General features: G+C 41.8%; 1 long non-coding RNA gene across 1 annotated transcript in view; it reads left to right on the forward strand.

Annotated features, from left to right (window-relative positions):
• Window positions 1-26,269, forward strand: part of LOC144135139 (uncharacterized) — a 60,360-nt gene that overhangs the window by 28,381 nt on the left and 5,710 nt on the right. The window contains exons 2-3 of the long non-coding RNA XR_013315388.1: window positions 3,952-4,051; window positions 12,244-12,304. This is a non-coding gene — a long non-coding RNA (uncharacterized LOC144135139). The remainder of the gene's footprint in view (window positions 1-3,951; window positions 4,052-12,243; window positions 12,305-26,269) is intronic.

Consider the following 26,269-nt stretch of genomic DNA (forward strand, 5'->3'; position numbering starts at 1 on the left):
TTTTTACGGGCATTAAACTCTCAGCAGCAGCCGGCTATTATTGTAGGCTAGTTATTTTTTACCGCGGCAGCATTCAGGCTCCTGTTCAGCTGAAAATACGGCGTCGTCCTGCGGCGTCTGCACGATAAGTTCACCTCACGTGTGACGTATGCCTTGATGTCTGGAGCGAAAACAGTTGCAAAGAGGACTTGTAATGTTCGTAAAAGGTCAGCAGCTTGTCTCATATGGCTTAAATTTATAATGTATTTGATTTTACGAGAAAAAAAAAGATTTACGTAAGCACCAGAAAGAATTCGATCCCACAACCATTTGGAAGCCCGCCATGCACGCCACTTACGCCGGTACTTAGATATTTTTATAAGTATTTATTGCGCTTAAATTATGTTGTTTAGATAAAATATTTACAAATACGCCGTTCGTGGCATAAACGATACACAAATACGCCGTTCGTGGCATAAACTATATACACCGTTCATGCAGTTTCCTAGACCTCATAGGCACGTTTGTTTAGCTGAGATGGAAGGGGGTGCTGTCTAAGCGGTTATAGCTTAATTTGAAGCTTACTATTGTGATAATGAGGGGAGTGACTTTGAGATGTTTTCATTATTGAGATACTATTTACCACTAGATAATAAGCATAAACTGCATAGTTGCAGAGTTCAGGGGCAAAAATGAGGAGGCTTCGTTGTGACCATTGGAATAAATGCACGGATATGAACAAGAACAGTGATTGTGCGCGAAGAGAATTAGCTGAAAAGAAGCAATAACGCTGTCACGTCATACCCTTAAAAAAGAAGCTTAAGAGCCGCTTATTTTTAATAACAGAACGTGTGACATGCAAAGACAATTTACAAACACATTTCAACAGGAAACGATCTGGCCACAGGCTGGTGTCAAATGCAGAATACTTAGGGTGAAAATAAGACATGCTATAGCTAAAAAGATCTATAGGCGTTTTAGAGAACGATAATGGTATCGTTAGTAGTCCGAGAATTTTTTTGATAAGAAGACTCATGCGCTGTTGGATGCAAAAGCTGTTTTTCGCTGAACATCCTTACTTGGATATGAGAGTATCCAACACCACGCAGATCGAGCAACACTTTCTACAACGAGCTCTCGAAAAAGAACTATGCTTTTGAAGAGGGCTTAGTTTCGGAGAGCGTACCGACTAGAGATAGAAGCGACTTTAATTTATTAACTCAAAAATACAAAAAATAATTAGTTGTAGTTTTCACGTTTTCTATTATTTCCTGTTTTTGGGGTAAGCTAAACAAATTGGCGACCGGTAACGCCATGAATGATCAAGTTTTAAACAAGAAAACACTTATTGAGCCAATAAAAAGTGTTCTATATCCCACGGCTCACCGCACTTCTCCTCCTTGAAAAGTATTTTCATATATTTTCATCGCCAAACAAGCACATTTCTTTACGAATCAGCTTTGTATCTTGCTTAGCCTCTCCAATGTCCAAGGAGCCATACTCACTGCCCATTCCCCACGGACAAAATGTTTTGGAGAACATTAGGGCCAGCGAATCAGTGATATGCATAAAAATTTAAACGTCTGTGTCATCCAAGGCCACTCACCGGCTTTGCTGTTTATAAAAGACTATGTATTAAGGATGAAACAAACATCCTGATTCATAGATTTTGCAGCATGTTGTGCGAAGAGCTCGTGAAGCAGCGCTGCATTCTTTGTAAGATAAGATGCAGAAGATGATATGATGCCTCCGTGCAGAATGTGATACGGAACTGAACCACTGGGATACACACACAAAAAAAAAGATTAGTTTGACATAAGGCAAAATGTGATTGAGGATATCAATGTTCCGTGTTCGAAAAAGGTAATCAATGCCTATAGTTCTCCCCAGTGGTGCCAAGAAAGGGCAGATTGTGTAGTTACATTGCAACCCAAAAGGCTTCAAGAAACCGCACATAGAATCCAGAGGCATTTGCGCTCATCTCGCTCAATCTAAACTATCACACGTCTCCACAAAAACAAATTATCTAGTAAGTAGCTTGCACATAGGGAAGCTGAAAAATTAATTATGCCTTGAAATGCTTTCATAAATAGGAAAATGATTTCTTCAGCAGTGTGTGATTTGTTAAAAAGAAATACTCATGCTAATCCTGTCGCTAGCAGAGAGCTAAAGCCGTTGAACGAATTGCATTTCTGGTGGTGGTGGATGCGATAGTGAAATAATTTTTATAACGCTTTTCAATATCAGTTCTTTATGATAGAATGTTCTGTCGCCTATGTTAGGAATGCAACAGACACGATAAAAGACTTAAATGAACCTTTGTTGAGGCCGTTCTCAATAAATTGAAACTGAATTCTTTTTTGATTTTATACCGCAGGTGGGAAATAAATTTCTCTTTCTGCCACTTTGAATTTTTTCACGAAACTGCTTCGCCGACGGGACATGCACATCAAAGAGAAGACGACAAGGCGCTAGAGTGCAGAAATTTTTACAGTGTTTAATTAAGCTGCGGGTATAGCTTGAACAAAAAGCTGCCGATAACATTCGTTCATTCTGCATACTCTGCACATATGCTGTGTAGTTAAGTTTCGGATTTACAGATAAGCGCACGATGACATCTAAGCCAACCAGCGCCTTCGAAACCTTCCCCAGAGGATTCCCAAAATTCTTTGGGCTATCAGTTTGTTTTACATTGAAACCCTAAAAGTTATGGAGTTTATGTGGACTATGCGGACAACGCGCATGGAGTCGAAATTAAGCCGTACTCTTTTTGACCTCGTATTGGTAATATATAAATCATAAGTAAATAATATAGAAAGAGTTTAGAAACCATACCGGACCCGCATCGAAAGCTTATAGGTTTCTTTCTATTCTCTCCATCATATCGTCTCCCTAATCCCACAACTTCATATCAATCATTTTAGAAGAGTGACCGTAGCATTGGTGTGGCGGGTCTATCATGTATAGCAGGAAGCTTTTGCTCATCTATTGCCGCCACCAATGTCCTCACCATCCTCCTTAGCCGCAAAGCCAATACTAGCTGCTGGACGACAACGATCAATTTCACTCATGTTCTTATCTATTTTCGACGTTTGCCGCTATCACGCTTTCGCCGCATGTTCCCAGTTTCTACTCCTCTCCCTTGGTGCTTCTTTAGAACCTATGGTCTCCTTAACTTAACGTTATGTATGTACCTGCTATGCCGGTAAACTGCTGGTTATCTTTTCCGGGCATAACATTCTCCGCGCAAATTCATTTTTTGGCATAATTTGAGCACGGATACAAGCTGGGCCTTCATGCCTAGTCAGTGCTGACTTTGTTTAATAACCGTAAACATTTTTTTTATCTGTACTGCATTGTACCAAGTTTAATAAATAGCTGCTCCTTTACCCTTCACTCCTTAGTGAAAGAGCGCATACTGGCAAGGTACACCGGTCACCACAATTACTTTAAGAAAGTTTTGCTAATCTCTGGTTCTCAAATACAGATTGCTTGCCGAATACAGTCGTACACATTGTTGTTCTCTGCATATCTTTTTTACTGTACGCATGACATCCTAGCCGAAATCAAGAAGAAATGGGCGTGCAATGCGAAGGCAAGATAACCAATATCATTAAGGGTCATGAAGTGGATTCCAAGGGAAGGCAAGCGTAGCAGGGGGCGGCAGAAAGTTAGGTGGGCGGATGAGGTTAAGACGCTTTCGAGGACAAGATATCTGCGATTGACACTGAATAGGGTTGGTTGGATATATATTGGAGATGCCCTTTTCCTGCAGTTGGCGCAGTCAAAATGATGGAGATGATCATGATGAATCGGCCTTCGCAATGCGTGAGGAGCTCATACCTTATGCATGGCGAGCTGTTGATCGAATTGAACCAGCATAATCTCGGCTAAAACATTTTATTTTTTGTGCTGGCTGGTGATTTCGTGCAACTGAGAGCAGTAGCGTTCGCATATTTTGCATTGTTTCAGAGCAAGGAGCGAGTTAGCAACCACTGAAAAGACAAACTATGCGCCGTCATCTGATGTGGGCAGTCATCTTTCTTCTCTGCGTGCACAGCCTAATGAAAAGGTATGTAGTTTGGAAGCTCCTAACCTGATTCCTTGTGCATGTATATTGCGACGGATGTTGGTATACATTCGTAGTGGTAGGGAAGCTTCTAATGGCACATAGCAGACTACTCCACAGAACGCTCCCTATATCTTGCAGTTTAGCTGTCTCGACTTTTGCGTACATAGCCGGTGGCCAAAAAGAAAAATGTCACGAGGGATCTCACACCCGTGCCGAGAACTGTGCAACAAACACTTGTTCTATGTAATAAACAGATAAGATGCAAACGCCGTTGTTTTATTTCGCTGTTTTGGTCCGGAAAGAATAAGGTGTATGCATAGCCGCCGGGGATAGGTTGTGAAAGGTAGTAGTCCCTTAAAAATTCAGTATAATAACCGTCTTCGTATGGATAATCCAACACTTGTAAGCAGCCAAATTCAGAACATGCATAAGAATTGCATACACATACAATTAATTCCCATTAAATACATGCTCGAAAAAAAAAAGAATTTATATTTATTCACCGAATTCATTAGCCGGAATTCAGAATCCAACCCCCTCGCCGAACTCCGCGAGCGCGCCGACGACCGAATTGTATTCGAGAAGGTGAGCGTCTTGGCCGTGGAGCTAAACCTGTTAAAGAGCCGACATGTGGAGCCATGGCACATCCGGCTCACAAAAACGGCGATGAATACGCCCCAGTTACGCTCCCCTCCTCGTACATTAGTGGACTGCGCCAAGTGCTAACAAAGGAAGAGCAAAGGCAGCAAACCGCTACTGCTGCTGGCACACTTTAGCCACCCCTGAACAAGGGACCGAGTTGGTCCCGAAATGTTGGGCAAAAATAAAATATTGGTTGGCGTCAGTTTTCGCTCAGTTACTACTTTTCCACTTCTCTGCCTTACGCCCTGTCCAAGCGTGACGGTTCATCACATGTGGCATTCCGTTTTAATGCGAAAGCATTCAATGGCTATGTTTGCGCTTTCATGCCATCACGATTACGTTCGAACGAATTGAGTTATAAGAAAAGAATGGTTGCATTAGAAAGATCATCAAAAATATCAGAGGGGAAATCATGAGGTGCATGTAGGATAATTAGTTAATTAATTGGAGCCAAAAATGTCCAAAAAGTGGTCGGGCCCAGAGAAAAAGTGGCGACAAATTTTAAAACACCGGAAGTCGGTGGAGCCAAGCGTAGCGCGAAATTTAAAAACAAAGCGCGCGCCATGTTTGAAAACTCAAAACGGGCATTTTATGGAAGATAGGGAAATAGGGGTGAGGAGGCGTAAATGCTTTCGCACTTATCTAATGCCGGTTACCGCAGTGATCTCGAACGTTTTTTTCTAATCTCTGCCTAATTACAGGGCCTGTAGGAAAGAAATTAATTGTGAGAAAAAGGTGCCTCTGCACAAGCGCCGGTTGCTGTGGCGCCAACGATCAAAACAGTGTACTACGCAGGTGGATGCGAGTACGACAGTGGCGCTACAGAACGGGCATGAGTGCTGCAAAAGAAACACAGCACTTATGTGCACTATTTGCAGGCGCGTACCTTACTCCTGGACCATGAATGATAGGCGCTTCGGTGTGAAGTGGGAGATGAGTACTTCGGAACGAAGGTGACTGTCGAGGACAACGTTTTTAAAACGCCATTCGCGCTTCTTCATTTTTCCCGCCAGGAGCCTGCCGTCAGGGGGTTTATAATCTGCCCCCAGTCTTATAAATCCCGAAAAGGCAATAATCATTGATATGGGCGCTACGAAGGGTTTTGTGCGTGACTTTACAGCCAACGCTGAGCAATGATATTCTATAAGAGTCTGCGAAGTAGGTTGGGGTACAAAAGATCATACCAAAGCAATGCAAACCTGACAGGACTTTAAAATAAATGGAGGCCTTACGACCGCATTCATCCTAAATAGCATCATAAGCCTGACCACTCCCATTGCATGGCAATCGCCTCTGCCATGTCTCTCCAATTCTGTCTTTTACCACCTGTGCCCAATTTATGCCCCCAAACTTCTTAATCTCATCCTCCCCTCTAACCTTCTGCCGCCCCCTGCTACGCTTCCTTTCTCTTGGAATCCATGCCGTTACCCTCAAGGACCAGCGGTTATTTTCCTTCCGCATTACATGCCCTGCCCAAGCCCATTTCTTTCTCTTGATTTCGACTAGGATGTCATTAAACCGTGTTTTTTCCCTCACCCACTCTGCCCGCTTCCGATCTCTTGACGTTACACCTATCATTTTTCTTTCCATAGCTCGCTTCGTTTTCCTTGAGCTGACCCCTTTTCGTTAGCCTCCATGTTCCAGCACCGTTGGTCAATGCTGCTAAGATAAACTATTGTAGACTTTTCTTTTTAGGGATTATGCTAAACTACCACTCATGAACTGAGGGAACCTGCCATATGCGCTCTCCCAATTCTTATCTTTCTAGTTATTTCCATCTCATGATCCGGATCAGCGCTCACTACCTGCCCTAAGAAGATGTATTCTCTTACCAGTTCCAGCACCTCACTACCAATTGTTTATTGTTGTTCCGTTGGTAGACTGCTGAACATTACTTTGGTTTTCTGCATGTTAATTTCTAAACCAACCCTTCTGCTCGGCCTGTCTAACTAATTGATCATGCTTTGCAGTCCATCTCCTTAGTGAATCAGCAAGATAATGTCATCAGTGAATCGCAGATTACTCTTAACTCTTAACTCTTATTAACTCTTATTCCCAACTGTTCCAAGTTCAGACCTCGGAATACCTCCTGTAAAATGGCGGTGAATAAAATTGGAAACATCATGTGCCCCTGTCTGACGCCTTTGTTCACTGGAATTTTATCACTGACTTTATGAACGAGTATGGTAGCTGTGCGTAAAGAATGAAGGCTATTTATAGGGGTTTGTTATATTCTGCGCATTTCCCTATCACAAGATTGATAGTGTGAATATATATTATGTGGTCTATTGGGGAATATCCTTCACGAAAGCCTGCCTGATCCTTTTATTGATTCGACTCTAAGGTTGCCCTGACTTTATCAGCGATTACCTCAGTAAATACCTCTTTAGGCAACGGACAGTAAGCTGACTGGCCTCCAATTTTTCAAGTCATTTGCGTCTCCTTTCTTATGGATTAAGATAATGTTAGCGTTCTTCCATGTTTCTGGTACAATCTAGGTCAAAGTGCATTCCGTATACAGGGTGGCTGTTTTTCGAAATCTCCCCTCCGTCCTTCAACAGATCTGTCGTTAGCTTATTCTCCGTAGCTGCCTTTTCCTGTTGCATTGCTCCTAAAGCTTTATTTACTTCCTCTTTCGTTACTGACGGGATAACGTATTGCTGTTCGCTCCTGCCTCTTTCATTAACGCTCTCATTACATCATCTACTGAACAAACTCGTGTAGAACTCTTCGGCTACATTAACACGCTTATTCATATTGATAACGGCATTGCCCTTATTTTCGCTTAACGCATACATCTGGTTTTCACATCTGCCTAGTTTCCTCTTCGCCGCTTTTAGGCTACCTCTGTTCTTAAAGCATGCTAGAGTCTCGTGTTAAACTTCCTTACGTCGACCGCCCTGCGCTTATTTATTACCGCCAATAGATCAGCTAGTTCGGTTCTGTCTGTAGGTTAAGACGCCCTCATACTTTAGCATTTCTTTATCACATTTTTTGTCTCCTGAGGTACCTTGCCGGTATCCTGTCCAACCGTCCTATCGCCTACTTCTACTGCGCACTCAGTAATGATAACTGTCAGATTATTCTGGATTGCATGAGCATTAGGATCATCTTCCTCTGTAAAAGCCGAATATCTTTTTTGTAGCGAAATCTTGAAATCCTCTACGTTCCTTTACCGCTAAATCGTCAATGGGCTTCCGCTTCACTAGTTTCTTCCGTTCCCTCATCAAATCTGGTTAATTTGAGACCTTACTATTCTGTGGCCGCTGAAACACACCTTTCCGAGGACCTCCACATCCTGCACGATGCCACGTTGAGCGCATAGTATGAAGTCGATTTCATTTTCAGTTTTACCCTTAGGGCTCTTCCAAGCACAATTCCTGTTCTCTCTTTGACGGAGGAAGGTATTCATGATCCGTTAATTATTTCGACTGTTCGAAGAATTCGAAGGAAGAGGACGTGTTTGTATTTCCAATGTACAAATCTTACTACATGAATCGCCAGGAAAGAGGGGTGGTGTCGTAGCAATAATAATATCAAACTCAATAGATTCTGAACTTATGTTCGAATTTTGCTTCATCACCCCTTTTTACGAAACGCTTGCTATTAGATGTGGTACTTATGTTTTTGTGTTTCTTGCCACCATCCCTCAAATAATCTTCTTGTGTTCTTTTCTTTTTTAGACTCTCTTTTAGAATATGTGAGTGAAAGAAAATACGCACTTATTAGAGGTGGTGACTTCAACATCAACATGTTAGCTGATACCAGTGCTAAGACCAAGCTAGAATCATTACTAAAGTATCATTCCTGTCAAAAATACATAAAGTCGCTGACGCGAATCACCCCACAATCATCAACACTTCTGTGAACTGTTTATAAGCAATTCAGATCTTTCCCTTGTTAGAGCTGGCACTTTAATTAACAATATTAGCGACCACTGGCCTATAATTTTATTCGTCAGTCAAGCTCATAATATACCTAAACAACTGCGTTCGGAATATTCCTAGACTCATAACTCCTGAAACGTTATCTGCTTTTAGAGACTGCTTTATCAAAATAAACTGGACTGCTATGTTTACGGAGAGTGACCCCAACTTAGCATACGATTTATTTATTGAAAAGTTCTCTGAAACATACATTGTGTTTCCCGATCAAGGCGTTTAAACAATGCAAAAAAGTCGGAAACCATGGGTAAATAAAGAAATCCTTAAGCTTATGAAACATCGGGATAAAGTTTTCAAGAGATTTATAGTCAGTAAATCTCCCGAAGCGCTCAAGGAATTCAAGAAGTACAGAAATGTTTTCACTAAACACCTTGGTGATACAAAAAAGCAATATTATTCTAACCTGATCAATTCAACACAAAGACGCACAGACAATGTATGGAAGGCACTTAAGGCTGTAATTAATAATGCATCAGAAGCGGTGACTAATATAGTTAAGAATAGGACTGAGATTCAAGGCACTGAATTAGCCAATGCATTCAATGACTTCTTTCTGTCAGTTGGCGGCCCTAGCACTAGCACTTCTGACCTAAAATATATGAATGATTGAAGTAATCCAACCATATTTCTAGAGCAAGTCTCAGACAGTGAGGTTGTAGCCACTTTTTTAGCCTTGAGCAATAGCAGGACCGCGGATGCCGGCAATATTCAAATGAAGCCTGCAAAACACGCAATTGATTTACTGGTTCCTTGCTTTACCCATATTTTCATTACTAGTTTGTCGACGGCGAATTTTTCTCCGAAGCATGCAAATTGCGAAAGTGAAAGTTCCAGTTAAAAAGGTTAAAAGAAATGATTTGTCAAATTATCGTACAATATCGGTTTTACCTGTGTTTTTCAATTGTTTGGAGAAAATCTTTTTGAAACACCTGACTTCTTTCACTGACCGCTTTAAGTTGATAAGCTCCTCACAGTACGGTTTTCGCAAAAACAGATCTACTGAGGTCGCACTACTTGCCCAAAATGAATTCTTTTTAGGAAAATTTGAATGCAGAAATACGGTACTTGGGCTTTTTCTAGATTTTTCAAAAGCCTTCGACTTAATTAATCATGACCTTCTGCTACAAAAGCTTGATCATTATGGCATAAGAGGCATCGCAATCAAATTAATTATGTCCTACTTGCAATACCGTTCTTAATTTGTCGTCATTGAAGGAGAACATTCCTCGATAATATCTATTAAAGCAGCATTATCTATGCTGGTGGCACGAGTTTGTTCTTTTTCGGTGAATCATGTTCAGATTTAGCTAGTCGAGCAAATAGCGCACTGTCCAAAATTAATGCATGGGCACAAATGAACTGCCTTAAAGTTAACAGTAATAAAACGAAGGCTGTTTTATTTCACCGCTGCCATACGCATGTGCAGTTGTCTCCTATTTTGTTAAATAACACTGAAATTGAAGTGGTCAAAGACTTTAAATCACTGGGCGTATACTTTTCAGAAAACATGACATGGGATCATCACATGAACAATATTATTAGCACACTATGCAGAACAACCGGCATTATGCGCCGTCACTGCTACTCCTTCCCTACGTCTGTTAAAATGCTCATATATAATTATTTATTTTCTTCTTTATTAAGTTACGCGTTTCTTGTGTGATCAACAACAACCGCTGGAAATATTAGTAAACTTTCCGTCTTACAAAAAAGAGCTTTACGCCTGGCCTGTAAAGTCCCGTATCGCGCTCACACTGCAGGTTTATTCAAGAAGCACCACATAATTCACGTTACATCATTGTATGACTACAAGCTATGTCGTTTGTATAAACTCTGTTTACGGAAAATTAATGATGCCATAACAAGCTTAGCACGGCTAGCGGAAAACTCCCCTGTTTATAATGTTCGCCCTCCCGAAGTGTGGTTCGTCGCCAAATGCAGAGCCAGTTATGGACAACAAATGCCGAAGTTTCTACTTCCCACACTTCTAAATCGCGTAATAAAAAAACTATCATTGGCATATCTGGTATATCATTAAAATAACTGCGTGAAATGTTTGTGTAATGATCTCATACACTGAACTTTATTTTTCCCCTCTTTTCCTGGTGCTTTCATCTTGGAATATTTTGCCTAACTCATGTATATGTTTTGTCCAATTGTTCTTCCTTAGCCGCCCGCTTCTATGCTGCCCCTTTTGCTAGGGGGTCAGGGCTCCTCAGGCTGTTTCGCAGAGCTTTCACCTGCTCTCCTCGTAACTTTTTGTTGCGGAATAAAATTTGATTTGAAATGATTTGATTTGAACTCTCCCTGCTATTCCTAGAACCTATCCCATAGTCACCTACCGTCTTGTCGCCAGCCTACTTGTTGCATACCTTCGCATTGAAGTCGACCATCAGTACAGTGTATTGTGTTTTCATTGCCGACTCCATGTCATCATGGGCGCTTTCAATGATCTCGTCATCATGACTGGATATAGGCGCGTAGGCCTGCAGCACCATCTCATTAATACCGTTAAACTCCTCTATATTGGCAGCTATATCCATACTGATGAGGAATCCCACACCTGGTTCTTGTCTATCCTCTAATCCGCGATAGCATAATATGTGCCCGTCCTTTAATACTGTATGTGCCTCGCCTGTTCTGCTAATCTCACTCAGACCTATGCCATCCCATTGAATACCTGCTAGTTCATCGAACAGCGCTACTAGACTAGCCTCATTGAATGAGGTTCTAGCGTTAAACGTTACCATGTTCAGATTCCAATGGCGGCCTGTCTGGAGCCAGAGATTCTTAGCACCCTTCGCAGCGTCACAGGTTTGACCACCGCCTCGATCAGTTGCTCCGCAGCCCCTGGGCACTGAGGCCAGAGGGTTAATTGGTTCCTTCATTAAGGTCGTGGACAAGTACTACACCAGGATGGCCAAATCCTGTTCTGGTGAGGGAGTGCTTTGCCGGATCTGATCACAGAGAGCAGGCTGCGCCACAGGTCTGGTTATGCAATTCCATCGACACGTGGAGTCTTTTTTTTTTCACACCGGGTTGAGAATTTTGCGGCACTGGAATTCAAACTGCGGTCCTCTTGCCGCTAGGTGGACGCTCTACCTCTACACCAACACTGCTTCTCTCAGTCTATGTGAGCCTGCTTAAACATGTTTTTCCTTCCTGCCTGTCAAAAATCTCTTTTTATAAAGCTCAAAAATAAATGCCATAGCTCCAGCTCACTTCACATTCGAGATCAGATCTTTTTGCAGTATTTAGTAAGAATGTGTTAATTACCGTTAGTATCACTTGAAGAAAGTCCATCAATTTTTATCTGATGATGATCTGAACCTTTTTAATTTAGGTCTACCCACCATAGGACAATCTCGTCTGGAAAGTAGCAGAAACATTGTTTTATATTGGGTCATTAAGATACTAGATGTTTCCTTTAATTATTTGTAAATTAAAATAAGCATTTTTGTGGCATGCTTCCAAAGCTATTTACAGAGTCCTGTTGCACCCAGACTGTTAAGGCATTCTAGAATTCGCGGATGTCTGCTGTGTAAGCAGAAAATTGCGATGTTATAAAGATGAAGGTTATAAAGCCTTACTTTGTACTTCATTTAGCGTGGACGCCTGCGACCCGACGAAAAGAAAAAAAGTTCGTGGAAAGCCTTGTGTAGGGATGGTAAGCTACTAGCCCCCATATCCTCCTGATTGTTTACCCGTCAGCTGCTGTAGCCGAGGTTTTGCAGCTGACGTTATTCCGCGGTTACGTGTTGAATGTTTTATGCTTTTACTTGTTACAAAGCCTACAAACGTGTAGCCCATGTGTTGAAAAGATTTGTCATGTTAATTGAAGACAATATGAATGGAACGAGTGAGGGCAAACAGTAAATAGCCTATGCCGTTGACTACTTACTAACCGCTGCCATTTCCAAAGAGGCTGCATTTCGTGAAATAAATATACCTCAGATGCAAGGCAGGCGAACTCAGCGTCGGCTGCTGCAGAAAGTAGATTAGAGCGACACGAATTCAATTTTAAGGCGAAAGCCTGCATAGGCACATAGCTCGGCAGCGGGGATAATCGCAGAAATGTGTTACATTAAAGCTGTAAATCAAACTGACGACGTCATCGAGATAAGGCACCAAAATAACTTCAACCGTCTGAAACATGAAGAAGCAGTTGCCCGCAGCCACGATCAATCGCGATAAATCTGGTGGCATCGCAAAGAAAATGATAACGCTGTGTGGTTGACAACCGTGTAAGGTCATTGAGAGGCGCCACCATCGTTCGTGAGGACCGCTCCCCAGACAATCTTGCCAGACGCCCCCTGAACGCTCTTTGTAGTCTTTAATCAACATCTTCATCACACATCAGCGACACAAGCAGCAACACCGCGCTAAAAGCTTTCGCCTCACCGCACTTTAGGTCAACAAAGTGCCGCGTCGAATTTTTTTGTGTGTTAAAAGAGAAAATAATTAAGGATTGCGTAATTGAAAACTGAACTACTTTTTGCATCCCTCTCATTCGTGTAGTTGCAGTGCCAATATAGTGCAGTTTCTTACAGAACGAAGAGGGAATAATAAAATTGACCGGCCATTACGCTTCTCGGTATTGGGATTTTTAAGCACGACTGCTGCGATATTTCAACCATATTGAGACCACGGACCGACATGCTTCAGCGGCGCGCACGGCGTTCGGCCGCCGCTGAACTTGTGAGCTGAGCCTCTTCTCAGAGAGTCCTGCCAGGAAACATTTCCAGTTGTCATTGCAGCTTTAGTCACGTGATCACGACGGAGGCAAGGATTTCAACTCGGGCTAATGACAGTCGTCGGAAATCACATTATTGTCGCCGCCTGACAGAGTGCTAATGCCGTTGCTCTGAATTTTATGTGCTCTGTAGCACAATTCAGTGCCTTATTCGCCGTATCCCCTGTTCTCCTTGAGATTATTTTATTTAAATTTATTGATCATCAATCGCCTGCGAAGCTGCTCATGTAAAACATCAGTTACTAACTTTTCCTCTGACGCTTCACCATTTAAAGTAAAACGTCACACATCACTTTTTGAGTAAAAACGATCACAAACGGGAGCACGATTCCGCACAAGCTAACTAAAACGGCGCGTGGAAAATGACACGGGGAACGGAAGGCACATTTGCCCTTCAACGTTATATTTTCTTAAAGAGTCTATTCAGAAAAAGTGGGGAAAGAAGGGCGAGATGATAATGACATGCCGAATGTGGCAGCGCATCATCAGGCCGTCTACGCGTGAGTACGATCCGTATAGCGCAATCAAAAAGAAAGCTTTGGAATCGGGTGGCGGCGTCGAGAAGGGAGTAGGCGCCACTGCTCGCGTCAAGATGCGTCTGCTTCCATCTGACTTCTTGAGAAGGATAAAACCACCCCGAACCGTAGGTTCGCGCACTCCGCTATAGTCCAAGGTTGGGGAAGCAGGACCCGCGCCGTGAGCATAGGTGCGCTACACGTAACTCGAGCCTTCAAACCTGCTCGACAATAATATTTTTCTACTTCTTTTTTTTTTGCCGTGGGTCGCCGCCGCGTGACCTGCTTCTGCGCCCTGCTTTCGTTCTCTTTTATCACCGATGCTCTCATTCAGTCGGTCACGGGCGCCTAAAACCTGTGCTTTAATACGAAACTTGGATAACTAAAGGAAGCAAACACAATATATTCGACGTGCTCATCAACGTTAAAAGTCTTTTAACTTTCGGGATGTATATATTTTCCAACTTTACAATTTTTGGTATGAAAACGACTTTTTCTGCCAAACTGGCATTCACGATGTCACAAAATGCCCATTCGTAGCACATTACCAACGCAAACTGATCGAAATATGGACAGTGTTCTCTTAATGTCTTACAGTGATTTGTCAGGAGTAAAGCTTAGGGGACGGGGGTGTGCGGGAAAAAAAATTACTTTCCGTATTCCCGCAAGGTAATCATTTGAAATACCTGCAAGTGTAAATGCGCGGGAATATTTAGCTTGCTTGCATAAAAACCTGCCTTAAACGTGGCTGTTTCGCAGACTTCGAATCACGTACGAGCATAAAGCAGCTGAAGATGATATTACAGATGAACGATGTGCGCACAACATTAACAAGCTATGTACACGGGAGAAACACAAGGACAGGTGCAACACTAAATACTACTTTATTCTTCTAAACCAATGCAAATATATACCTTTTACCACACCTGCGTAAAAGTAGACATTTACCAGTATTTTTTACAGCGAAAACGCGTAGGCAATACTTACTTTTCAGAACGATTATCAGCAAGTCTGCCTGTTGGCAGCACTGCGTAAGGCAATTCTTGCAGAAGAATGTGAATTTGTTAGCGGTGAGCGACCCGTTCCGAAGCAAACTATCACATGATGTTGTGCAGTTAATGCACAACAATGAAAATATTGGTTATGTTTTTTCAGTAGATATAGAAGATTTGTTCTATTCAGTGCCACAGGGTGAAATTTTGAGTACCGTAAAATCATGCACTGAATAAAACGATATCATTACGTTCCGGAATGCTGCCGGACTTTCTGTGAGGAATGTTGAATCTTTTGGAAAACTACCTTGAGGTGAATTTTTTTTTAACGACCAGCCATTTGTGCAGAGGAATGGCATTTGTATTGGTTCATGTGTTTTTTCGGTTCTCTGCGATATGTTTCTGGTTGTACTGACCATTCCTTAGACCATGTTTTTGAAGCAGGGATGATTTTTGAACATTTTTAGGTGCATTGTCGAATATTTTTATTGATTTTAAAGACTGACCTCTTCCTGCCTGGATATGATTAATGAAGTTTTAGATGATTTAAAGCAGCACGGAAAAATCCTTGTTTTTCCCCAAAATCTACCCCACAAGAACTTTTTGGAGTTTTTGAACGTTAAGCTCGAGGTCTGTGAACGCCATGTATGCCGGGAATACCACCCACGAGCAAAGAAGGAACTCTTGCCCTCAAAAAATCATGTGTGCATAAATTACAAGCAAGTTTGACAACCAGGTGCGCAGGTTTTTTTGCAGCAGGTTACCTTTTGTCGCTTTGGCAGCTGTGGCTGAGGCCCTGATCCTGATCCTGAACCTAGAGGCCGAGTCTGAAACGCACAGGCCAGTGGTGATGCCTTACCTAATAAGCTCTCACACCACCTCAAGAGAATGGCAAGCAGACATGCAGTCCCTCTCGCGTTTTCTGCGCCGAACAAACTTTCTGAGCTATGCTCCCGCACGTGCGGTGATGGAAGGCATGGCTGCCAAATCAGGCATGGGACAACCTTTGTCCCATGCTCCACCGGACTTGTGTATGCTTTCCCACTCTCATGTGGAAAGACGTACATTGGGCAAACAGGGCGCTGCATAAATGAGCGAGTCAGAGAGCATGCGTTAAATGTAAGGAACGAAATTGACAAAGGTGCGCATCTTGTGTCCCACATTATTGACTGGAGCAATTGAGCACCACTATTCGAAGAGAGGACGATTCCGGGCACAAGCAGAAATGAACACGCGCGGCTGGGTCTCGAAGCATTTTGTATTAAGGAAAAAGCTGAAGGATGCATCAGCGATACTTCCATATCTCTATACTCAGCCGAGTTTAAGTTTCTGTGCTCGCGTCGTTGCCTCTAATTTCAGACGACTTGAGTTTTTGTTCGCTTGCGCAGGTTTGGCAACACACCTATATATATATATGTGTTGGTTTAAGCACAATAAAGAAGTTGTTAGTGTTGCGCCTCCCCTGTTTCTCTCGTGTACGTGGACTGTCTAATATTTTGCGCACATCGATCTTCTCTAGTATTATCATGCACCAACTAGGCCCAACATAAGTGTAATTGAAGTTCCAACTCTTAGAGCTTTCAAATGCGTAGTTTTGAAGTTCGATGTTTTGGAACACACCGCCGACTATGAAAATTTAAAAACACAGCTTAGCTTCTGTGATGACGGCCATCAGTTTCGCTATATAATCTTGTCCCCTAAAATAAAAATAAAATATTTTTAGTTATATACATTTAGTTGATACTTTATATATTTATCAACACTAGGTATTCTCATATTTATAGATGATGTATTGTCGAGAACATTAACATTCACCTCAGCAACACAGTGGTTTCGCAATAGCAGCATGACTGCTCAGGTTTCGCCGAAAGTCAAATGCTTTCTCTCTATGGTGGCTATATACAGGGGATGGTCTTATTGGCTGCAGGTCTCTATGACCTCAGAAACAGTGTGACTATGGAGTATCGTTGAGTGGCAGTAATGAACACCAGACTACTGTCTTGGCTGACTGAAGTCTAAGGTAGTCCTGATTGTATTGCGGCAACCTTTATAAATACCTAGCAGGATACATGGAGTAAGCTTACCAGCCTGTATATTCTGAAGTTCTTGATGTCCCCTACCTTATAGATTAACATAGAATAACAGTTCTTCCAAGATATCGGTACTTATGAGGTGGCGAAGTTTTGCATACACAGCGTGGACAATTATTTCAGGAGAACTCCCCCCGTCCTTTGACCGTATTGACAGTTACATGCTCCTGAGCAGCTTTACTCTCTTTGCATTGCTTGTAAGAAATTCTTTACTGCCTCTATCGTTGAAAGCGAGATGTTCAATTACTCTGTAGTGCTTCTTGCGCATACGTGTGATATTTGCCCCTGGCGAGTTTTCTTTTGACCATTTCTGTGGCTAATTTCTTTCTCATGAGTATGTTCAATTGTCCGCATATTATACTTTCTTGAGTCTTAAAATTATGCCTATTTATATTGATAGCTCTGCCAGTTCCTTTTTATTTCTCGTGTTGCAGGCTTTCTTCCTTGCATTTTCTTAACCAAATCTTTTATTTTCTGAAAGTGCTTACCGGTATGCTGCCTTGATATTCTACCCATACTTCTTATGTACACATAGATATGAATTCAGTCAGTTTATCATTTACTGGTACAAATCCAAGATTATCGTCTGCCCTCAAAATGGAATATCAGGTGTGCAGCGATGTCCAGCATTCCTGTACTTTCGCTCTTACCGCTAACTTATTGAGTGGCTTCATTACTAGCTTTTCCGGCTTCCTATTTGTTTATTTATTATACATACTTTCAAGGCACGTAAGCACAACAGAAAGGAACGCTTAAGTTATAACATTTGCAGTAAAGAGTCGGAAAGAAGTTGGAGTAATAGATAGATAGATAGATAGATAGATAGATAGATAGATAGATAGATAGATAGATAGATAGATAGATAGATAGATAGATAGATAGATAGATAGATAGATAGATAGATAGATAGATAGATAGATAGATAGATAGATAGATAGATAGATAGATAGATAGATAGATAGATAGATAGATAGATAGATAGATAGATAGATAGATAGATAGATAGATAGATAGATAGATAGATAGATAGATAGATAGATAGATAGATAGATAGATAGATAGATAGATAGATAGATAGATAGATAGATAGATAGATAGATAGATAGATAGATAGATAGATAGATAGATAGATAGATAGATAGATAGATAGATAGATAGATAGATAGATAGATAGATAGATAGATAGATAGATAGATAGATAGATAGATAGATAGATAGATAGATAGATAGATAGATAGATAGATAGATAGATAGATAGATAGATAGATAGATAGATAGATAGATAGATAGATAGATAGATAGATAGATAGATAGATAGATAGATAGATAGATAGATAGATAGATAGATAGATAGATAGATAGATAGATAGATAGATAGATAGATAGATAGATAGATAGATAGATAGATAGATAGATAGATAGATAGATAGATAGATAGATAGATAGATAGATAGATAGATAGATAGATAGATAGATAGATAGATAGATAGATAGATAGATAGATAGATAGATAGATAGATAGATAGATAGATAGATAGATAGATAGATAGATAGATAGATAGATAGATAGATAGATAGATAGATAGATAGATAGATAGATAGATAGATAGATAGATAGATAGATAGATAGATAGATAGATAGATAGATAGATAGATAGATAGATAGATAGATAGATAGATAGATAGATAGATAGATAGATAGATAGATAGATAGATAGATAGATAGATAGATAGATAGATAGATAGATAGATAGATAGATAGATAGATAGATAGATAGATAGATAGATAGATAGATAGATAGATAGATAGATAGATAGATAGATAGATAGATAGATAGATAGATAGATAGATAGATAGATAGATAGATAGATAGATAGATAGATAGATAGATAGATAGATAGATAGATAGATAGATAGATAGATAGATAGATAGATAGATAGATAGATAGATAGATAGATAGATAGATAGATAGATAGATAGATAGATGTGTTTATTTGTGTGTGCCTCAACAACCAAGTGGCCTAAACGAGCGCACACTAGGTCAGATACATCAAAAACACCACTTCAAAAGATTTAAAAGAAGGCACGAAAACAACAATTAGGCAAATATGTCCATGTCATTAAACGTTTTGTTATATAAGATTTGTAAACGAGTCATTCGACAGATGGCGTGCAAATCGGGATAAAATGTGTCGAAACATTTTGCAGCTTTTGCATGCGGCACACGAAAATTCAGCGACATCAGTAAGGTCCCACAGTTAATGTAACCGCGCACGACGTTTTGCAGAAACTGCATGTCACGTATGCGTCGCCTGTCGCCAAGGGTAGACATATTGAGGTCTGCCAAGAGAGAATCATAGTCGTAGAAACGACGGCGACCAATATATCGATCATAATAGATGCGTATGAACTTACGCTGGACATTTTCAATTTTCGTGCAATAGGCGACAGATGCGCTATTCCCGGCTACTGACGCGAACTAAAGACGCGGTCTCACAAGGGCACAGTATAGAGTGCGTAGACATTCGTGCCGTCGAAATTTTTTTGTTAATCTAGAGATAAGACCAATATGCCTCAATGCGCGTAACACAATTGAATTTACATGCAGTCTAAAATCAAGCTTTGAATCAACAACAACACCAAGGTCTCGTACATGAGCCACGCGAGAAATCTCACCCGCCAAAAGTGTGTAATCAAACGTAACTGTGTCGCGTTTCCTAGTTAGAGACAGAACGGAAGTGTTCTTAATATTCAGTTTTAAGCGATTCATCAAACACCAATTCTCAACGTTGTTAATGTCAGCTTGCAATTGGCGGCAGTCCTCAATATCTCCAATATTACGGAATAATTTGAAATCATCTGCGAAGAGCAATATTCTCGAGTTCTTGACATGTAACGGCAAATCATTAATAAACACTAAAAACAACAGCGGTCCTAAGTTGGAGCCCTGAGGCACTCCCGAAGATGACAGAAATTCGTTGGAAACACAGCCGGAAAATCGTACCATGTTACGGCGGCTGCCAAGGTAGCTTTTGAGCCACCTGCAGTATATGGGGCAAAGTCCGTATCTTTCCATCTTCATCAGAAGTACCTCATGGGAAACCAGATCGAAAGCTTTAGTCATGTCAAAGTAGACTGCATCTACCTGACCACGATTAAATACATGTGGCCCAGTATAATCAAGAAAGCTGCATAAATTCGTTTCCACAGAGCGACCTTTCAAAAAACCGTGCTGCAGAATCGAGATCTTCTGTTTGAAGTATGAGCCCATGCGTTCGCACATAATCATTTCAAAAACTTTCGCAAAAGAACAAATTAGTGACACAGGACGAAAGTTGTTTACATCACAAGCATCGCCAGACTTGAATACAGGAACAACTACTGACAACTTCCAATGACGAGGGAAAACACCAGTTCGCAACGATAAGTTGAACAAATGCGCCAAAACAGGGCCGAAAATGTCAGCGCATCCTTTGATTATGAAGCTGGGAATTTCATCAATTCCTGTTGAAAGTTTGGGCTTAAGTTTCTGAATCGCCGAAAGAACCTCATGCTCGGTGACAATATCATAAGCTAAAGAGTCAGCGCTGTCTTCAAGAGTGATAACAGCAGTTGTGTTATCATGGCGCACAAAACAAGAGCTGAAGTGATCAGCAAAAGCTTGGCACACATCTTGATGTTTAAAGCGCTTCTAACGGCAATCACGGTGAAATTATTTCATTAATTTCAGTTCAGCAAAATAACAAAGCGATAAGACCCTTCAAGGCCTCATTGAAGTTAGTGGTCTCAGAAATGGAGGCTGGAGGCATGATGCAGTGGCATTCTGTGGTGGTTCCTGGTAAGAAGGAATAATGGTACATATGAGTACAAGATGGCACACCGCAATTTTGCACATGTTCCATGCGAGATAAAATGTGTAGTGATAAGGGTGTAGTGAAAAAGATGTTACGTCAGCAAATGATTAAATTAATATAATTTTTGAAACACACAGGAAAGAACAATTTTGCCACATTGAAAAGGCAGGCAGATCTACCGGCTTTTTTTCAAGATGGGGTGCTAGAATCATATGAATAATTAACGACAGTGAAATAGGCAGCGCAGTTCTTAATGCTTTTAAGGGAAGTTAGGACATTAGTATGGAGCAGCGTCCCATAAGACACAAGCATATTCCAGTTTTGAACGAACGAGTCTTTTGTGTACAGTAAGCTTATGTGGCATGGGTGCTGATGCAAAGTGCTGTCTTATGTACCCCTGCATTGGGTTAGCGTTGACTTTAGATCACATGTGTTTAGCTCATACAGTTAATGCCTATTTAACTCACATGTACAATGAAATAATGCAAGTAATATGCAGGCCACGATATTTATAGGAGTTAATTACAAGCAGAACAGCAGCAATAACTGATTCATTGAAGAAATTTTTAGCGCTAAACAACGACGCAGAAAGAAGTACACCTGACTGGTACTGACTCCAAATATTTTTAATGATGCAGATACCTTCTACATTTATGCTAAATGAAGGACCAGAGCGTACGCGGGTGAAAAATTTCCGGTAGATTAGGGTAGATTTCCGGTAGACAAGTAACATTTCTGATGCGCTTGAAAGTTGAGTTCATTTGAGTGGTTGTAAACTACCGGTGGGATTAGCCTTGCAGTTGCTGCCAGCAATTGCTCCACCGTAGTGACACTTAAATAGAAATCACAGAAACACTGTCCGCAAAAACCCAAATAGACACACCTGAGGTCACCATGTGGAGGCCAAATCCGTGCCCTGCAGGTAAAGTAGAAGGCGAGAAGCATCCCTTCTACTCGACTGGCTCCCGCGCGGGAAAACAATGTCCTGAAGAGAACTGTGAGAAACTCCTGCCTTCTTGAGGGATCCGAATAACACAGCCCGTTCCGCGTTGTACAAAGTACAGCACAAGAGGTAATGTTCTGTCACCACACGCACCACACGTTGAACACAACGGAGACAACGCTAGGCCAGTCTTATACATCCACGCCGGCGTACGCCGGCGCTTGAAAATCTACCCACCCACTGCCGCTCCTGCAAAATGAGAACGATAAACAACTGTGAGCCACTACTTGAGCCGCTACGTGAGCCACTACTAATCAAAATTCTAGGCAGAAGCAAGGAGAGATTAGCATGCGAATTGTCCGAAGCGTTTTATTATCAAATAAACGGCGACACGTGTGTCAGCACCACATTAGTCTCCCTGCCAGGCAGCGAATACAGATTATTAAATAGAAGATAGGATGCAGTCTGCGCTTCCTAATATACCGAAAATTTCCTATCCGCATGTGCTCTGGTCGCCCATTGTGTATAAATGTAGAATATGTCTGCTTCATTAAATATAGTAGGAGTCAGCGCCAGTCCCTTGTACTTTTTTCTGTGCCTTGTAGTTTATGTAGCGCTGAAAAATTTCAAAAAACCAATCTTCATCAACTAGCCCTACAACGTGTTTTGTTAAGTGAACCAATACTTTAATAATAAAAGAAGGTGCAGCTGGAGGAAACGATCATACAATAGCGTTTAGTAGTGTCGAGCCGCATTGACCATTTTCTAAACCAGTTGGATTCATTTAAAAGGTGTTTTTCAAGCTTGTAGAAATCACTGAGGTTGGTGATTGTAATGCAGATGACAGTCCTACATGAACATCCTAATAGTTGAATTAGTCATACAGTCAGAAAGGTCTGATGTAGATTATATAATACAGGGAACCGGGTACCGATTATTGTGCTACACCAGAGGTCACTGAAGAAGGTCTAGATGTAAATTCATTGCAGTTACATACTCGGTACTGTTAACCTTTTAATAGCTAACCCCGATGTGTGCTCGTCATGGGAGATTGTACATATATTGCCAAAGACGAATCACACACGTCCGGCCCGATGCTGTGCTGCTACGACTGCCAAAGCCGCGTTATGGTCTGTAATTTTGTTGGTTGCAATTTTCTACGCTAGATGGCGGTAGGTGTCTATTAAAAAAAGCACGTCTCAGGCCTTTAGGGCGTTGTAAACGTGACTTGGCATTTTCGCAATAATCACCATTGAATTCGGCATTTGGCACGTTTTTGTGCAAATAATTTTGTGGTTAAAGGACGAACTGGTGGGCTAGTTCGTCCTACATAACAAATGATTCCCGGCGCACAAGAAAGAGACGAAGACTGACAGGAAGCAGACCACAAAGCGCCACTGGTACAACTCTTTGTGGTGTTTTCTGTCAGCCTTCGTCTCTGTCTTGAGCGCCGGGAATCATGGGGTTAAAGGGTTAAAGAGGATACCCCTGAGCCATGAGAACACTTTTCGGTCAGTATTAGAAGGGAAAGTTTGAAAATCAGTAAGACGTGAGAAGCAGAATGGAAAGACTGCGAGAAGTCGCGAAGGAAACGGTTGGCATCAAGTTATGAAATGCTTCAGTAAACAAAAATCATTCGCAAAAGAAACGAGTTGTTTCTCAAGCAACTAACAATCTAGAGCCATGTTCTGCATTCTTAAAGAAAGAATTTATCTCGAGAAAATGAATAATTTCTGCCTAGTTCTTATATGCTCTAACATTTTGCCAGGAATGCATGATAATTACATTGGGCGGTAATTATTGAGGAACAAATATCACCTGAATTATGAATCTGACCCACCATTTTTATCTCCCAGTCTTTTGGCAGGTCAAAAAGCTAGAATCTTTTCATGTGTAATCTTATTGGACACCTCGTAATCATGTAGTCACTACAGCTCTCCGACCGAGCACCTCCACATCTTGATAGGACCAGGATGAACGCACCATATCAACTCTATTAGTCTCGCAATTCGGGTCGCACGTCGACATCCAGTTCTCCCGCGTGCGGCAGTTGGGATGGTTGGGAGTGGGTTGGGATGTTCCTTAGGGCAAGTAAAATGATTTAATCTCAGCTATGCAATCTATTCGCTTCAAATGAGTGCAAGACTGAAGGATTCAGGACGCTTCGTCCGCTAGTGTCAAAACAGGCAAGCCAATCGTTTTTAGTACAAAGTAGTTCTTCTAACGAGGTAACGAATCCTGTGAAAGGTGTCGTTATTCTGTTAGTAGCTCTCTTTACTGCTTGATAAAACGGCGCAAGGGAACAGTACATAGACAGAGAGAACAGACACATCTCTTTTTAGCGCGAAGACTTGTGCTGAGCGCGTTGTCTGCTTTGAACCTCTTTTTGTGTGGCTGGCTACTCAAGAAGCGCCTGCGCCACCTTTGCTACGCATTTGAATAGCATTTTTCTGCTTGCGCTCCTGGTATGTTGAATTGAAGCCACGTCTCTAGGATCCATGCTATTTGCAGTTTCGCTATGGGTCTTCCTTCTAACCGAAGATCCAGGTTGATGGGCTCGTTATACCGGGCTTTTCGAATGCTGTCAGTATTCATTTTTTGGTGAAGCAGCGTATTCCGCATTCCGTGCTTTTAGGACTACAGCGTTGACTACTGCATGAAGCTTTAGAGTCTCTTCGCAAAGCATGCACTTAAGGATCCTAATAGCTAAATCATGTGCGTAAAACACATCTTTAATGATTTCTTTTTATGGCGTCTGGCCCCTTGGGAAGGCTGACCACAACAATCTTCCTTAGCAGGGGTGACACGGCTGAGCATTGCGGAGTGCCATTTGTTGAGTATCCTGAGGCGATCAGTTCTAAGGTCACTATTTGCGATCGTCGCCATACGGTCAGTCAAGAAACCGTGGGCGTATTTCTAGATTCTTCTTTCGAATCCCAAACTGTTAAGTCCTGCCAAGAATGCATCTCGCCTGACATTGTCGAAGGCAGCCTTTACGTGCGTCAATTTCCAGGACTACATTGTACAGTGGTGGCGACAACGCCGGTGATGGTGGACCAGCCTGAACTAGTTTCTAAGTGAACTATATATTGCACAAACTTCGGCCCACAAATAAGTGTGCAACTCGGTTTCTATAGAAGAGAGAGGGCAGATCATTGGGTTCTTTGTTGATCACTGGGTTCTTGATACGCACAACGTGAACAAGGGAGGGAAAACTCTCAGGGTGCTTGCCATTGTTTAGAGAACAACATTTGTCATCGCCTGGCAAAAGCTTTCCTGTCGCTGCAGGACGCACAACTTTTCAAGCCCACCTTCGCATATATCTCCATGCTCCACAACCCGGACTCCTTTCCGCTGAAATGGCGAATATCTATAGCTCTGTTTTGAAGATCAGCCTGTCGATCTTCTTTAGCCGGTATCGTACCTGGACAAGATTTTCAATCTTATGCTCCCCACCCTGACACCCTTCCCATATCACAAACTGCTCCCCCCCCCCCCCTCCCCCCCCCCCCGGGCCTTTCTCCTCAGAATGAAGGCCCTAAATAAACCCCGCCAATGATGAATGCTTGGTTCACATGAAGACAAGACCTCTTCTTTTCAACCTGAGGCTTTCCCCTCCATTGTTCACGTTTTTTGTGGCAACTCGGTGACGGCGATAGCAACAAACATGCTCGGTAGCTGTCGCAGAACATTTCGCATTGTTCTCGACCACACTCAATTTAAAGCTCAAAAAGCACTTTATAAATAAGTAGCCAGAGCCAACTAGCACAACCGCGAACAAGTAGACGCACTTGCGCGCTGCTGCGATTATCTCGAATAAATCTTACCGCATCTTTTCCGACAAAGTTATAAAGCCACGTGCCGGTGGTTTTGAACGGGAACAAACAGCAGCTCAAAGCTTTACGGCATTACTCCTCTTTCAAAGAAACATCACTCCGATGCTTTAAAACAAGGAGTGACTAAGAATAATAAAGGCAGACTGTACATAATAAACGCCGAGGATTAAAGACCGGGTACTTATGCGCGGCGCATCATACAAAAGATTCTGAGCGCTTAAGGTAGGCGTCAACATCGAGGTTGTCTTCGTCGGTGACGTTTAGCAGATGGGGTCGACTGTAGTTTTCAACTGCCTCCTGTGGACGAGACTAAATGATACTAACTGGATGGTCTCCTGCACTGCGGCGTTGTAGGCAAAGACAACATAGGGCAGCATATGGCATCCCAGGTATTGTGCTCTTCGTCGACGTACATAGACAGCATCTCCGATATTCTTGTTCAAGTTGTCCGTGAGGCTGTTTGCATGCTCATGGCATGCGGTTGTCATCTGGGTCTTGTGTGACTGTACCGCAGAATTACTTTGGTGAACTCAAAAGTAAGTGCAATTCCTCTCTCCGTGATGAAAATTTCCGGGGTGCCATGGCAAAGGAGGGTGTTTACTATTATTAATTTGGCAAAACAGGCTTTGCAGCCACGCTGTGGATCT

The sequence above is a fragment of the Amblyomma americanum genome, chromosome 5 (genome assembly GCF_052857255.1).
Source record: "Amblyomma americanum isolate KBUSLIRL-KWMA chromosome 5, ASM5285725v1, whole genome shotgun sequence".
In the NCBI taxonomy this organism is placed as follows: Eukaryota; Metazoa; Arthropoda; class Arachnida; order Ixodida; family Ixodidae; genus Amblyomma; species Amblyomma americanum.